This window comes from Solanum tuberosum, unplaced genomic scaffold (genome assembly GCF_000226075.1).
Source record: "Solanum tuberosum cultivar DM 1-3 516 R44 unplaced genomic scaffold, SolTub_3.0 scf00273, whole genome shotgun sequence".
Classification (NCBI taxonomy): domain Eukaryota; kingdom Viridiplantae; phylum Streptophyta; class Magnoliopsida; order Solanales; family Solanaceae; genus Solanum; species Solanum tuberosum.
In genome coordinates, this window is record NW_006239195.1 from 842,970 (window position 1) to 856,495 (window position 13,526).

General features: G+C 37.0%; 1 pseudogene; it reads left to right on the forward strand.

The window, feature by feature from the left end:
• Positions 1-6,048: 6,048 nt before the first annotated feature.
• LOC102595693 (ACT domain-containing protein ACR9-like) lies at positions 6,049-9,803 on the forward strand (annotated as a pseudogene).
• Positions 9,804-13,526: the final 3,723 nt, after the last annotated feature.

Genomic DNA, 13,526 nt, shown 5'->3' on the forward strand with positions numbered 1-13,526 from the left:
AAAGGTGGATCAAACCAATCAATAACAATTATATTAATACTAAGAGGTCAAGCCATCTTACTACCCTTTTCAAAGGCTATAAGCCACAATACTCAATTCCATGCCAATTATACAATATTTATCAAGTTTGATCAACTTACCCTCTTTCCATGGCAATCTTCATCATCCTCATATTCCAACAATTAACAATACAATAACAATGATAATAACAACATTCAACTATACAAACTAAGCTAAGCATAAGCCCATAATCAACATGAAGACCAATTCACAATTTTGCCCATTCAAGGCTAACATCCCACATCCTTCAATTCAATAAAATTCTTAACAATTCACATATATAATACCACATATGAACAGCCTATACCATACTAAACACAATTTTTATAATCATCTACTCAAAATTAATACACCCACTTTATGGTGAAATTTAGAGAATTTGAGAAAACATGGGTTCATGGAGATTTCTTTCTAAAAACCATTAATAATCATTAATAACTATATAAATCATGATTTAAAACCTTTTTATGCAAGAACCTATGCTAGAATTGAAATTAGGACTTTAGGATTTTTGAAGAACTTTGAAAATACTTTGAATCGGCTGTTTTGATTAGAAATGGAATCAAAGATAAAGAGTCCCATACCTTAAAGATGAATTCCCCATGAAATTTGAAGAAGAACACCAAGAAATCTTCAACCCTAGCTCCAACTCCTCTTCTTCCTCTCTTCTTTCTCTTCTTCACTCAAGAACCCTAACTCTTACTCTTTTAAAATGGAACAAAAATGATCCACAAACAGCCTAACACAACAATATAACCTCAAAAGAAAAGATTTGTGAAAAGACCAAAATGCCCTTAAATTTCCGGACGGACTCCCTGCCAACTGCCCAACTTTCAAAGGGCATAACTCGCTCATACGAACTCGGAATTGAGCAAACTCGGTGGCGTTGGAAAGATCGTTCCAAGGGCTTTCCAAACATAACTAGAACTACTCCTGGATCATCCTGATCTAGGAGTTATGACTGCTCAAAGTTGGCCAAAAACTCACTGATTTCCCACACTTAACCAAATTTCCAGATTCTGAATTTTTCCAAAAGTGACTACTTCCAATTTCAAGCTTCTTCTTATTCATTTTAAATTGTCAGAGTTACACAATTAAAACGAAATTACATATAAACCCCTCATAGAACCTCATTATAAAGTCAACACAAAGTCATAGGCTCTTGCTTAACCTATCATTTTTCTTAGTCGTTACAGTTTCAACAAGAATGTCCCCTTTAAGCATGTTTTAAATGTTTTATGCATAGCTACCATACTTGGTACATTTTTGTGTTAACCCATATTTCTATGTTTTCTACAATGTAGGGGGTTGGTTCATGGAGATGGTAGCTTTGGTTCAAAGGGCTTGGAATAGGTGATCCTCCAAGCTAGTTGATGAGTCCTCAAGTTCGGGGACCAACATCTTACTTAGTAGATATCTTAGTAGTTTCTTTTATTAGTTTCATTTTAGAATTATGTAAGGGCCGTGTCCCTAAGATTTTTTTAAAGAGTCTTTATTCCAATGGTATAGATGGTTTTGAGACATAGTGTCATAGACTTTCTTATATTTTATAAAGACTTCGATTGTAAAGAAAAGTTTTAAATTTTTTGCATTTTCCTATGCTTTAATGTTCATGATATGCTAAAGGCTTGTATTAGACCTCTTCGAGGTCGAGTACGCCGTGTTACGACTAGATGGTGCTCTCGGGTAGTGACAAACTTGGTATCAGAGCTGTAGTGTCAAAGCACATAATCTCACGAAGTAAGAACTCCAGCCAAGTTAGCTCAGACGCAGTAGTGGCTAGTGCACGATACTCTGCCCTGTACTAGAACGTGCAACTGCTCGCTGCTTTTTGGAAGCCTAAGATATTAAATGAGAACCAAAAAAGATAGAGAAACCGGTAGTGGACTTACGATCATCCAGCGAACCACCCCAATCTACATCACTGTAACCATGTAGAAGTTTGGTATTTTGGCAAGCAAAGAATAAACCATGGGAGGATGTGGACTGGATATATCGCAAAATGCGTTTTACAGCAGCCCAGTGAGACTCTCTCAGACTATGCATGAATTGTGAAACTTTATTCACCGCAAATGCTATATCAGGGCGAGTGAATGTTAAATATTGTAGGGCTCCTACAGTGCTGCGATACAAGGTTTCGTCATGGAAAAGAGATCCTTCAAAACTTGAGAGTTTAGAGAAAGATGCAGCATGTGTTGAAATATGATTGCAACCATCCATTTTTGCTTTCCGCAACAAATCAGTAGCATAAAGATGTTGAGAAAGATGCAAACCAGTAGGTGTCCATGATGCTTTAATCCCCAAAAAATAAGAGAGAAGACCAAGGTTTCGTACAACAAACTGTGACTTTAGGCGAGTAATAACAGAGCCAACAAGAGACGAACTAGATCCCAAAACAAGAGGGTCATCAACATACACCAAACAAAATATTTTATCACCATCACAGGAGAAATGAAATAATGAACAATCTGTTTTTGAGCTCGTAAAGCCATAAGAGATCAAAGTGTCTGTTAAACATTTATTCCACATTCGCGGAGCTTGTTTGAGCCCATAAAAAGAACGCTTGAGCAAGCAAACATGCTCAGGACGATCTGGATCAACAAATCCAGGAGGTTGAGACATGTAGACCACTTCATCAAGGGTACCGTGAAGAAAAGCATTAGAGATATCCAATTGAGTAATATGCCAGTTAGTCGAGACTGCCAAGGAAAGAAGAAGACGAATAGTGGCAGGTTTGACGACTGGACTAAAAGTATCAACATAGTCCAGACCCGGTCTTTGATGATACCCTTTAGCAACGAGTCGAGCCTTGTAACGATCAATGGACCTCTCAGGCTTAACCTTTGTTTTAAAAACCCATTTGCTACCAATAATATTTTGAGACGGAGAAAGTGGTACTAACTGCCAAGTCCCATTTTTTAAGAGAGCATTGTATTCCTCTTGCATCGCCCTATGCCAATGTGCGTACTTCGTAGCTTGAGAGTAACAAAAAGGCTCAACAACATCAGTTGACTTAGCTAAGTAAGAGGTGGGACGCTTCGATTTTAATGAACTTGTTTGTGATTGAGTAGTCATCGGATGAGACTTAGATGAAGAACATGACAATTTGTTAGGACGATGCACGTCATTTAAAGGACCAAATTGTTCAAAATCAACCATTTGATTCCCACCTTCATTAGGCAATGTATTTGACGGAATCTCCAAAGATAGAGAAGGTGTAGTTGTAGGCATAACATGCGATTGTAGAGGGGCCTGAGGTTGCGTAGAGCATTGAGATGTAAAAGTGTAGGATGAATTATCCAATAAGGTTGTACTGACTGTAGCAGGAGATGGACTAGACGAGTGCAATAAGGAAGAAATGGGCACAATTGGTTATGGAAGTGGAGAAGGTATCTGGACAGTAAGTGGGGAATCATTGGTTGATGTAGTAGGCACCATAGCGTCATCCTGAATAGCCAAGGGAAAAATTGTTTCATTAAATACAACATGACGTGAGACAAAAAAATTAGAAGAAGTAGTATCAAAACACTTATAACCTTTATGAATTTTGCTATACCCCAAAAACACACACCTCTTAGAACGAGGAGATAATTTATCCTTTGTATAAGGGCGAAGCCATGGAAAGCAAAGACAACCAAACACACACAACAAAGAATAATCAGGGTCACAATTAAACAGGATGCGATATGGAGGTTGATTATTTAGACGGGGCGTCTGTAATATATTTATGATATAAACAGCAGTATAAAAAACATTTGTCCAAAATTTGGAAGGAACACTTGCATGCGTTAATAAGGCACGACCCGTCTCAACAATATGTCGATGTTTACGTTCAACACAACCATTTTGTTTCGGGGTATAAAGAAAAGAAGAACGTTGTGTAATACCATTATCTCTTAAATATGAGGTTAATGCCTGATACTCTCCTCCTCAATCTGCTTAAAAGCTCTTAATTGGACAACTAAAGTATTTTTCCACAATTTTATGAAATTGAATAAAAACAGAAAGAACATCAGACTTGAATTTAAGAAAATAGATCCAGGTATATTTGCTATAGTGATCAAAGAAAATAACATAATATTTATAACCATCATTCGAAATAACAGGTGATGGACCCCAAACATCCGAACAAATTAAATCTAAAGGGCATGTCGCTTGAAAACTAGACTCAACAAATGGAATTTTATGACTCTTGCTAACAGCACAGGTTAGACACAAACTAGAAGACCCACAACTAGATGAAATAAAAGTATTAGATGGCAAAGCCCGACGAATTGTAGGATAGGATGCGTGAGCCAAATGCGCATGCCAAATACCAAGTGGAGCTGCATATGAAGCTAGTGAAGAAATTGACTTCAACATTGGAAGGGAATATAAACCTCCATCATTCGAACCTTTGTGAAGAGTTGCCCTCGTTTCCAAGTCCTTGATCAAAAAATAGTTAGGAAAAAATTCAATGGACACTTGGTTAGAATTAGCAAAGGAACTAATAGATAGTAAATTTTGGGTAGCACTGGGAACATGTAGAAGACTATCAAGAACATACGACTTATCGGAAATAAATAGAGATCATTTACCAATATGCGAGATGGGAAATTTGGAACCATTACCTAGGGTAACCTCTTCGGGACCATGATATTCTGAGTGAATTGCAAGGTTGTCGAGATCAAATGTCAAATGATGCGTGGTGCCACTATCCATCAACCAATTTTGTGCCGCTTGGGAAGAAGTACTTGCTAGATTTGAAGAGGGACGTCCAGATACCCGATTTCCATTCGTAGTCCTAGGTGACGGACAAACACGTGCAATGTGACCATTTTCTTCACAATTATGACAAAATATTCTAGATAAATCAGAGGAAGGTGGTGGATTTCCAGAGTAAGTTCCCGAATGAGTTGTGGGGGCATAATGCCGACTTTGAGATTGTGGTGAACTTCCATGGCCTAAAAAGTGTCCACGACCTCGACTAGTACGCCCCCTACCGCGTCCACATTGTGTAGGGATTGAACTTTGTATGTATTGTGTTGTTGGGGCAATAACAGTACTAGCTCTTCACGTTTTAATTGTCTTTCTTCATTCAACAACATACCATAAAGTGCATCAAAGGTAACGTCATCATGACGTGATTCAAGCGACCTTGTGAAGGGGCGATAGGCAGGGCCTAATCCAGCAAGAACAAACTCCACGAAGTCATCATTAGTGATGGGGTGCTGTAAGGCAGCTAACTTATCAGCAATCGATTTTGCCCCTTGCACGTAACATTCAATAGTAGCATTATCACGACGCAAGTTGTGTAACTGCGCCTTAAGTTCTCAAATCAGTGGTTTAGAGCCAGTGGAATAGGCTGCCACAAGTTTTTCCCAAGCCGCACAAGTTTTTTCTGCTTCGACCAATTGAGGGATAATGTTTTCTGAAACTGAAGCAACTATCCAACTCAAGACGAGTTGATCTTGACGCACCCAAACCTTATATGCAAGATTTGGTTGATCACCATACAAATCATCAATATAATGGTTAAGACCACAACCACAAATCATTGGAAGAAATTATGTCTTCCAAAGCAGAAAATTTGTTGACGTGAGCTTTACAGGAAACTGGTGAGCGACATTAGGCGTAGGAAAATAGTTTCCCATGGTATTCGTTGAAACAACTGAAGTTGCCAAGGCAGAAGTGTTCGCATTAGTTTCTCCCATTCGTATAGGTCGTTTCTGATTATTTTTTTCAGAACGAAAAGAAAAAAAATGGTTGTTAAACCAAAAGGCTCTGATTCCATGAAAGAGTTCTTTATTCATGTATAAAATATGTACAACAATAATGAATATATAAGAAACCAAAAATAGCGAAGAAACCTACGGGAACTAGGCGTGAAGGATTAAGGAGAAGTAGTTTTCTTAGACATCACAACTTAACCTTTTACATAGTTTAGATATACTAGGAATCTATATCTAAGAAGCCTATCATTTACACCTCTGGACTACCTGGTCTAATATGGCACGGGTCTTTGCAATCAACTTTTCCAGGAATAAAGTGGGCAAAGAAATGAAAGTACCTGCAACTTATAATTATGACAGGGCGTTGACGTAGCGTTGATATGACAACGAGTGTAATACACCACATAATGTGAGAGTGGTGCTACACATCTCAGGGTGGTAATAAACTTACTTTTGAGTAGTAAAGATGTGTAATAGGTAAGCAATGAGTAACTTTTCGAGACAAGTTGAGGAGGGAAATCTATGTCTTTGAGGAGGGAAATCTAACTTTTCAAAAATGGATAAATATTCACAATACTCTCCAAGGAGTTGACCATGTATTAAGAAAATTAACACATAAATACAAAATTAGCAAATGCAGCCCTCAAAGTTTTTTAGGATAATACATATAAAATATGATCTCACAACAACAATTAACTAGTGGATCACCTCCCTTTTTTGAATATATCGGACTTCCCTTTTATATGTCAGAACAACAGAATACCTGCTTTGCTGGGAATTTTGCCGACCAACTTATCACAGAATTTTCTAGAATCGTTGCCGGGAAATTTCAAAATTAGAACGGCGGACAACTGCTTACTTTGTTTTGATAGAATTCCGGCATAGGATTACCGATGGATTATGCCGTAATGATCCAGAAAGGGAAAATGTCCGATGAACCTTATGTTATTACGGTGAATTGTCCAGACAAAACCGGCCTCGGATGTGATATTTGCCATATTATTCTCGATTTCAGACTCTACATTACCAGAGGAGGTATTCTTATATCTCATAATTTGATATATTCAGCTACTCGTTTTCTGCATATTCACTTTTTAGTGTTTTTTTTTGTTTGGTCTTTCATCTGATTAGGGTTTTGAATGTTGGATATGCACTACAGCTTACCTGATTATTCAGACCCTAACAATATTTCGATTTTCATGTTAAGGGGAAGCTTCTCAACTATTTTATGGTTTGAGTGCAATATTTTAATGAACAGTAAATTATTTCCTGAATGTCTATCGGAATCAGTCTCTCTACCTCTGAGTTAGGGGTAATGTTTGCGTACACTCTGTACTCCCTAGACCTGACATTGTGGGACTATAGTGAGTATGCTGTTGCTGTAGCTTAAAAGTTATATTTTTCTTATCATGTTAATATGCACATACTGGACTAGTTCGGGATTATGAAAGTTGATTGATTGATTGATAATTGATTATACATTGTGCACATAATATGTGAAGCTAGGCTATGGAATTACCTTTTTTATCTTTCCTGTAATGTCACTGATTATTAAACTGTGTTTTTCAATTGTCAACCTTTTTTATTCTTTGTTGAAGTTATTGCAATTTGGTAACAGTTTGTTGTTTAGGTTCCTTGCTTTTCATGTTAATATGCACATACTGGACTAGTTCGGGATTATGAAAGTTGATTGATTGATTGATAATTGATTATACATTGTGCACATAATATGTGAAGCTAGGCTATGGAATTACCTTTTTTTTCTTTCCTGTACTGTCACTGATTATTAAACTGTGTTTTTCAGTTGTCAACCTTTTTTATTCTTTGTTGAAGTTATTGCAATCTGGTAACAGTTTGCTGTTTAGGTTCCTTGCTTTTATGCATTTTCTCATCAGCTTTAACTAAGTGCTCAATGTTTTCTATAAATCAGATGTTTCAACAGATGGGATATGGTGCTATATGGTATTATGAGTGGTTCCTCACTCTAGTTCATCTATTGTAAGGTGGGTGAATTTGAAGGAGCGCCTTCTGTCAGTGTGCTCGTCATGCTCTGTTTCATTCTATTTGAATGAACCATCCTCATGTTCAGCTTCTTCTCCTGTATACTTGCTGACGTTTTGTAGTTGCGACCGAAGAGGATTATTGCATGGTAAAAACAAATTTATTGCATTGTTTCTACTTATTGACTAATGTTTGTTCTCTTATAATGTTATTGTGCATGGTTTCCATAGATGTTACCCAAGTTCTCTGCGAGCTTGAGCTTACTATCCAAAGGGTAAAGGTGACGACAACTCCAGATGATCGTGTCCTGGACATTTTCTTTATAACAGACCATTCGTAAGGATTTCTCTTCTGCATTTTGGTTAGAGAATATTGAGTTGTAGTGTTGTAATGGATCTGTCGTTGTTCTTGTTTTCAAATCTTGAACAGGCCAATACAGAACTAGGCTTAAATGCAGGGTGGATGGGGACAATGGTGTCTTAAGGAAAAAAAGAGAACCTGGAACCTGGTTTAAGTAAATAAAATTTCTTCAAGTAAATTAACTAATAATACCTTTTAAAGAGCAACTCAGTGTATTGGACGGCAAAAGGCGATAAAAGGTGACAAGGGTCTGCCTCGCCACAAGGCCGCTCGCCTTTTTGAAGTGTGGTACCAATTAATACCAAAAAATTATAATATTTAATTGCAAATGTAAAATAATCAAATCTCAATAGCAATAACATATTAGCAAATATTTCAATTCAAAAACTGAAAATAGATAGTACATACTTAAAATCTAGAACTTGAATGAGAAAAAAACAGAACAAGTGGCTCTGAAGTTTGAAGAAGAAGAAAAAGAAGAAGAAGAAGGAAAAAGAAACATAGGAAGAAGAAGAAGAAAAGAAGAAATATGTATTGGTTGGACTTTGGAGTCGCCGGAAAAGTCTGGCTGGTCGCCGGAGGTGACTAGTCGAAAATCCTAAAATTACTTTTAGCTTTTAAAATCCTAAATTGGTCGCTTTTTTTACGAAAAAACAAAAGGTGGCGCCTTTCTCGCCTCTCGCCTTTGTTGCCATGGCGTCGCCTTTTGAAGATCGCTCGACACAAAGCTAAAAGACGATGAAGGGTCGCCTCGCCTCTCGCCTCTCGCCATTCACGATGAGGCGATCGCCTTTCACAACACTGGAGCAACTACACTATTTTTGTTAACTTACTTGTGTCTTTCTGCCTCAATACATTGGGGCCTACATGATGCTTCTTCTTTTTAGGCTCTCACTAATTTATATAGTTGATTTGAAAAAAACTAATTATTCTTATAGTTGTTCCAATGATGTTGCTTTATTTGTATCAAATTTTCAAGAATGTTAAGTATATCCTTGTTAAGAAGACGGATAACATACATTTATGATATGCAGAGAGTTTTTTCATTCATATTTATATTGGACTAACAAAAATATAATCTGCAGATGATGTTTCCGTTTACCTTTTTCTGCTTAAATCTTATAATTGCATTCCTCCTGTTTTATTGCAAATAATTAGAGAGGTTAATGATGAAAAATGAAATATTCTTAATATATTAAGCCGTCAAAGTCTGTGATATAGTTCTGGTTATTGTAAATTTAGATTTTTCAGCACAAAACTTCAGCTTTCGTTTACTATAAGAGTTAAAGATCTTATATCTATATATGGATGGTGTTGTCTCTTCATTAATGTTAAAATCTACCTTATTTCATGTTCAGTGAACTCTTACACACAAAAGAGAGACAAACTGAAACATACAAGCAGTTGCATACTATTCTGGGCCAAACATGTAGTTGTGAGATTCAGTTTGCTGGCCCGCAGTATGACAATCTACAATGTATCTCTTCTCTTTCTCCATCTGTTTCTGAGGAATTATTTACGTGTGAACTATCAGATAATGTCTTTCGCACACAAGCTCTTAGCCCAGGTATGACACAGTTGAAGAAGGCTAGTATGACAATAGATAATTTCTTGAGCCCAGGGCATACATTGCTTCAGATCGTCTGTGTTGAACTAATATTTTCAATCTGAAGAATTTCATGAATCTGTTTTTCAAGTTAAATGTGTCCAGAAAGCACAAGATATCATAAAGGAAAGTTTTAATGTGAAGCATTTTTGGTGATCTATGAGGGTGGAGAACTTATATTATGATTTAACATCTTAACAAAGATAATACTCGGCACCGAAGATGCTATTATGGTTGTAGAAAAACGGGCTGAAGGACCGACATGCTACTACTATGTGCTTGCTGATCATTTTGTCCATGTACCTTAGAATGGAAAACCGATCCTTGATTTAATAGTCCAACTGTGGAGCTAATCTTTTGCCGCAAATATTTTTCACTCCTTTTCCATAAGTGGGTTAGTAGAATTTTTACGTCCTTCAATGATCTTAGTTTCCCTTTTAAGTTTTGTACTCTAGTGGTAGAATGAGAACTCCCGGATTAAGGAGTGAAAGATGGATTTAAGACCCACAAGTTAATGATGATATTATAGCTCTGGTGTTGATATTTTCTTGAACTTTTTCAATCAACTTCATTTTTTATTTTTTTTTTATAAATTTGATAAAGACTAGGGTGTTTTTTATTTAAAGATACCCCAAAGAAATCTGAACTATTGTTTCTGTAATTCTTTATCTACTTCCTAGGTGCATTGTGCATCAGGATACTTTGCTACACCGTTAAACATCTCATGCACAGATGAAAAGTAAATACATCTTACATCAATCCATAAATTGTCCGAAATAAGACGAAGTAATGATATCAAATTATGAGCTTTATTCAGATAATGGAGAGATAACTCACAGGATATAGCAAATCTAATGCATCCCATGCTGCATGGCGGACAACTCTTGTTGGGTACATGGAGCACCTGGTGATGTGAAGCTATACAAGCAAGTTTTCAATCTTGTACTAGTAGCCATACATTGTAAATGTAACTCCATTCTTTACAAAACCCATATTTATTACAACTTAGCTACAAAACTAGCTTTACCTTGAAGGACCTTCAATTGGGAGAGATAATGCAACAACACTTGCTCCACTTTTAGTTTTTGAAGCTGACAACATCAGTATAAATGAGAACAAATACAGGAAGAGTAAGGAAATGGATTGGGGTGTTGAAGATACTTCTCTTACTTGATCAGCTAGTTCAGTGACAAATATATCTGCTGCACCACCAATTTGGTAGAGTTTAAAACCCAATCCATCCAAGATAGAAAACCCACCAGTAACTTATTTTAAAAATGAATCTCACCTATCCACGTAGTCCTTCCAATCTTTTCTTCCTTGACCCTCTTGAATACACATGTGGACGTGAGAAACAAACCATTCTCCATTTCAATTCAAAGCACTTGTCCTATGTTCTGTAAATTATAATTACTAACTCAAAAAATTTAATTTAGTAATATTAATTCTATTTTATAAGTTTATATACTATACATATGATACACACGTGCAACGCACGTGCCGTGAAACTAGTATCTACATAAATACAGAAAACTTACCTTATATACACAATGTATTTTTTACCGAGGGTGACCCCCTTGGAAACCATGTGGGTCTGCCCCTGACTGGATAGTTGAGCCTTGTTTTCCAAGTCTACTTGGTGATTAATAAGAAATTCTCTTCAATTGCACCCCTCAACCCCCCCAAAAAAGTGCGTTCCAAACATAAGCTAAAATCAGAATGAATACCGAAGAGGATCCTGGCATTTTCTTCACCTACAACCTGAACTAAGAAAAGTAAAAGCACACAACTAGTATATCCGCTATAGTAGAAATCAGAACAATTCTACACCACCATGCTTCCGGAAACAATAATTCCCAATATCTTAATTACATGCAGGAAAAAACCTTTGATACATCAAGAACCAAACTTCTTGACTTAAAAAACATACAACATTTCTCCGCACAAAGCTTAAATGTCGAACACCATTGGGCGACATCATTGCTCCTTTGGTCTACTCCACACTTTATCCCAACAAGAAAATATTAACCTCAAAAGAGAATAGAACACGGCTAGAATGCATGACTTTATAAAGTTCCAAAATGAATAAGGCCTATACCAAGGATACAACAAACAGAAAGAGACTTATAATATGCCGAGGGTATTGTCCGACCTGAAGCAAGACATTAAATCACGTTAGAGGAAAAAGTGGAACTCTTAAGACGAAGAGGAAGGTGATAAAACTTATAAGCTTGCAATATTCTCTAATGGCAATCATAAGCTTCCATGTTGTAAAGGAAATACAGAAGCTAACAAAGGATTTCACATTTACCACAAACTGGCAAAGTAACTCAAACTTCTATTCTAAGAAGTTATCTTTGTATACCACCCACTTACAAAAATATCACCAGTTCCACTTACAGATTAGGTTTCTTCTAGCCAGGACTTTTCTTCTCAACAACTATGCACAAGATGTTACAAGCTAGTCCAAAAATATATGCAGCTTAAGGTTCAAGCAGCATTTCTGACTCTCAAAGAAAAAACTGATAAAGACCAGAGTAGTTTTTATTTAAAGATACCCCAAAGGTATCTGAATTATTGTTTCTATAAGTCTTTACCTACTTTCTAGGTGCATTGTACATCAGGATACTTTGCTACACCGTTAAACATTTCACGCACTGAAGGTCAAATGTGCCACAGAGCAAGTAAACCCTCAATTTTGCCAATTTTCGTGTGCTATAGTCCATGGACTTTTTGGTGATCTAGAGTCCTAATGGCCAAAACATCCCATTTTATAGGTCAAATGTGCTCCAGAGCAGGAAAACCCCTAATTTTGCCGATTTTCGTGTACTATAGTCTATGGACATTTTGGTGATTTGGATTTCCGACATAATTTTTACCAAAATTTTTTCATGGACATCCATTAAGACCTTAGCTATGGAGCCAGTGAGCCCACACGGCCAAAACGTCCCATGTTAAAGGTCAAATGTGCCACAGAGCAGGTAAACCCTCCATTTTTCCAATTTTCGTGTGCTATAGTCCATGGACTTTTTGGTGATCTGGAATTCCGACATAATTTTTACCAAAATTTTTTCATGGCCATCCATTAAGACCTTAGCTATGGAGCAAGTGAGCCCACACGGCCAAAACGTCCCATGTTAAAGGTCAAATGTGCCCCGAGCAGGAAAACCCCCAATTTTGCCGATTTTCGTGTACTATAGTCTATGGACATTTTGGTGATTTGGATTTCCGACATAATTTTTACCAAAATTTTTTCATGGCCATCCATTAAGACCTTAGCTATGGAGCAAGTGAGCCCACACGGCCAAAACGTCCCATGTTAAAGGTCAAATGTGCCACAGAGCAGGTAAACCCTCCATTTTGCCAATTTTCGTGTGCTATAGTCCATGGACTTTTTGGTGATCTGGAATTCCGACATAATTTTTACCAAAATTTTTTCATGGACATCCATTAAGACCTTAGCTATGGAGCCAGTGAGCCCACACGGCCAAAACGTCCCATTTTAAAGGTCAAATGTTCCCAGAGCAGGAAAACCCCCCATTTTGTCGATTTTCGTGTGCTATGGTCCATGGACTTTTTGGTAATCTAGATTTTCGACATAATTTTTGCAAAAAGTTTTCGTGGATGTCCGTTATGACTTACACTATGGAGCCAGTTAGCCCTCACGATCAAAACGTCCCATTATAAGGGTCAAATGTACCCCGGATCAAGTAAACCAACCATTTTGTCGAATTTCGTGTGATATAGTCCACGGACTTTTTGTGATCTGGAATTCTGATATAATTTTT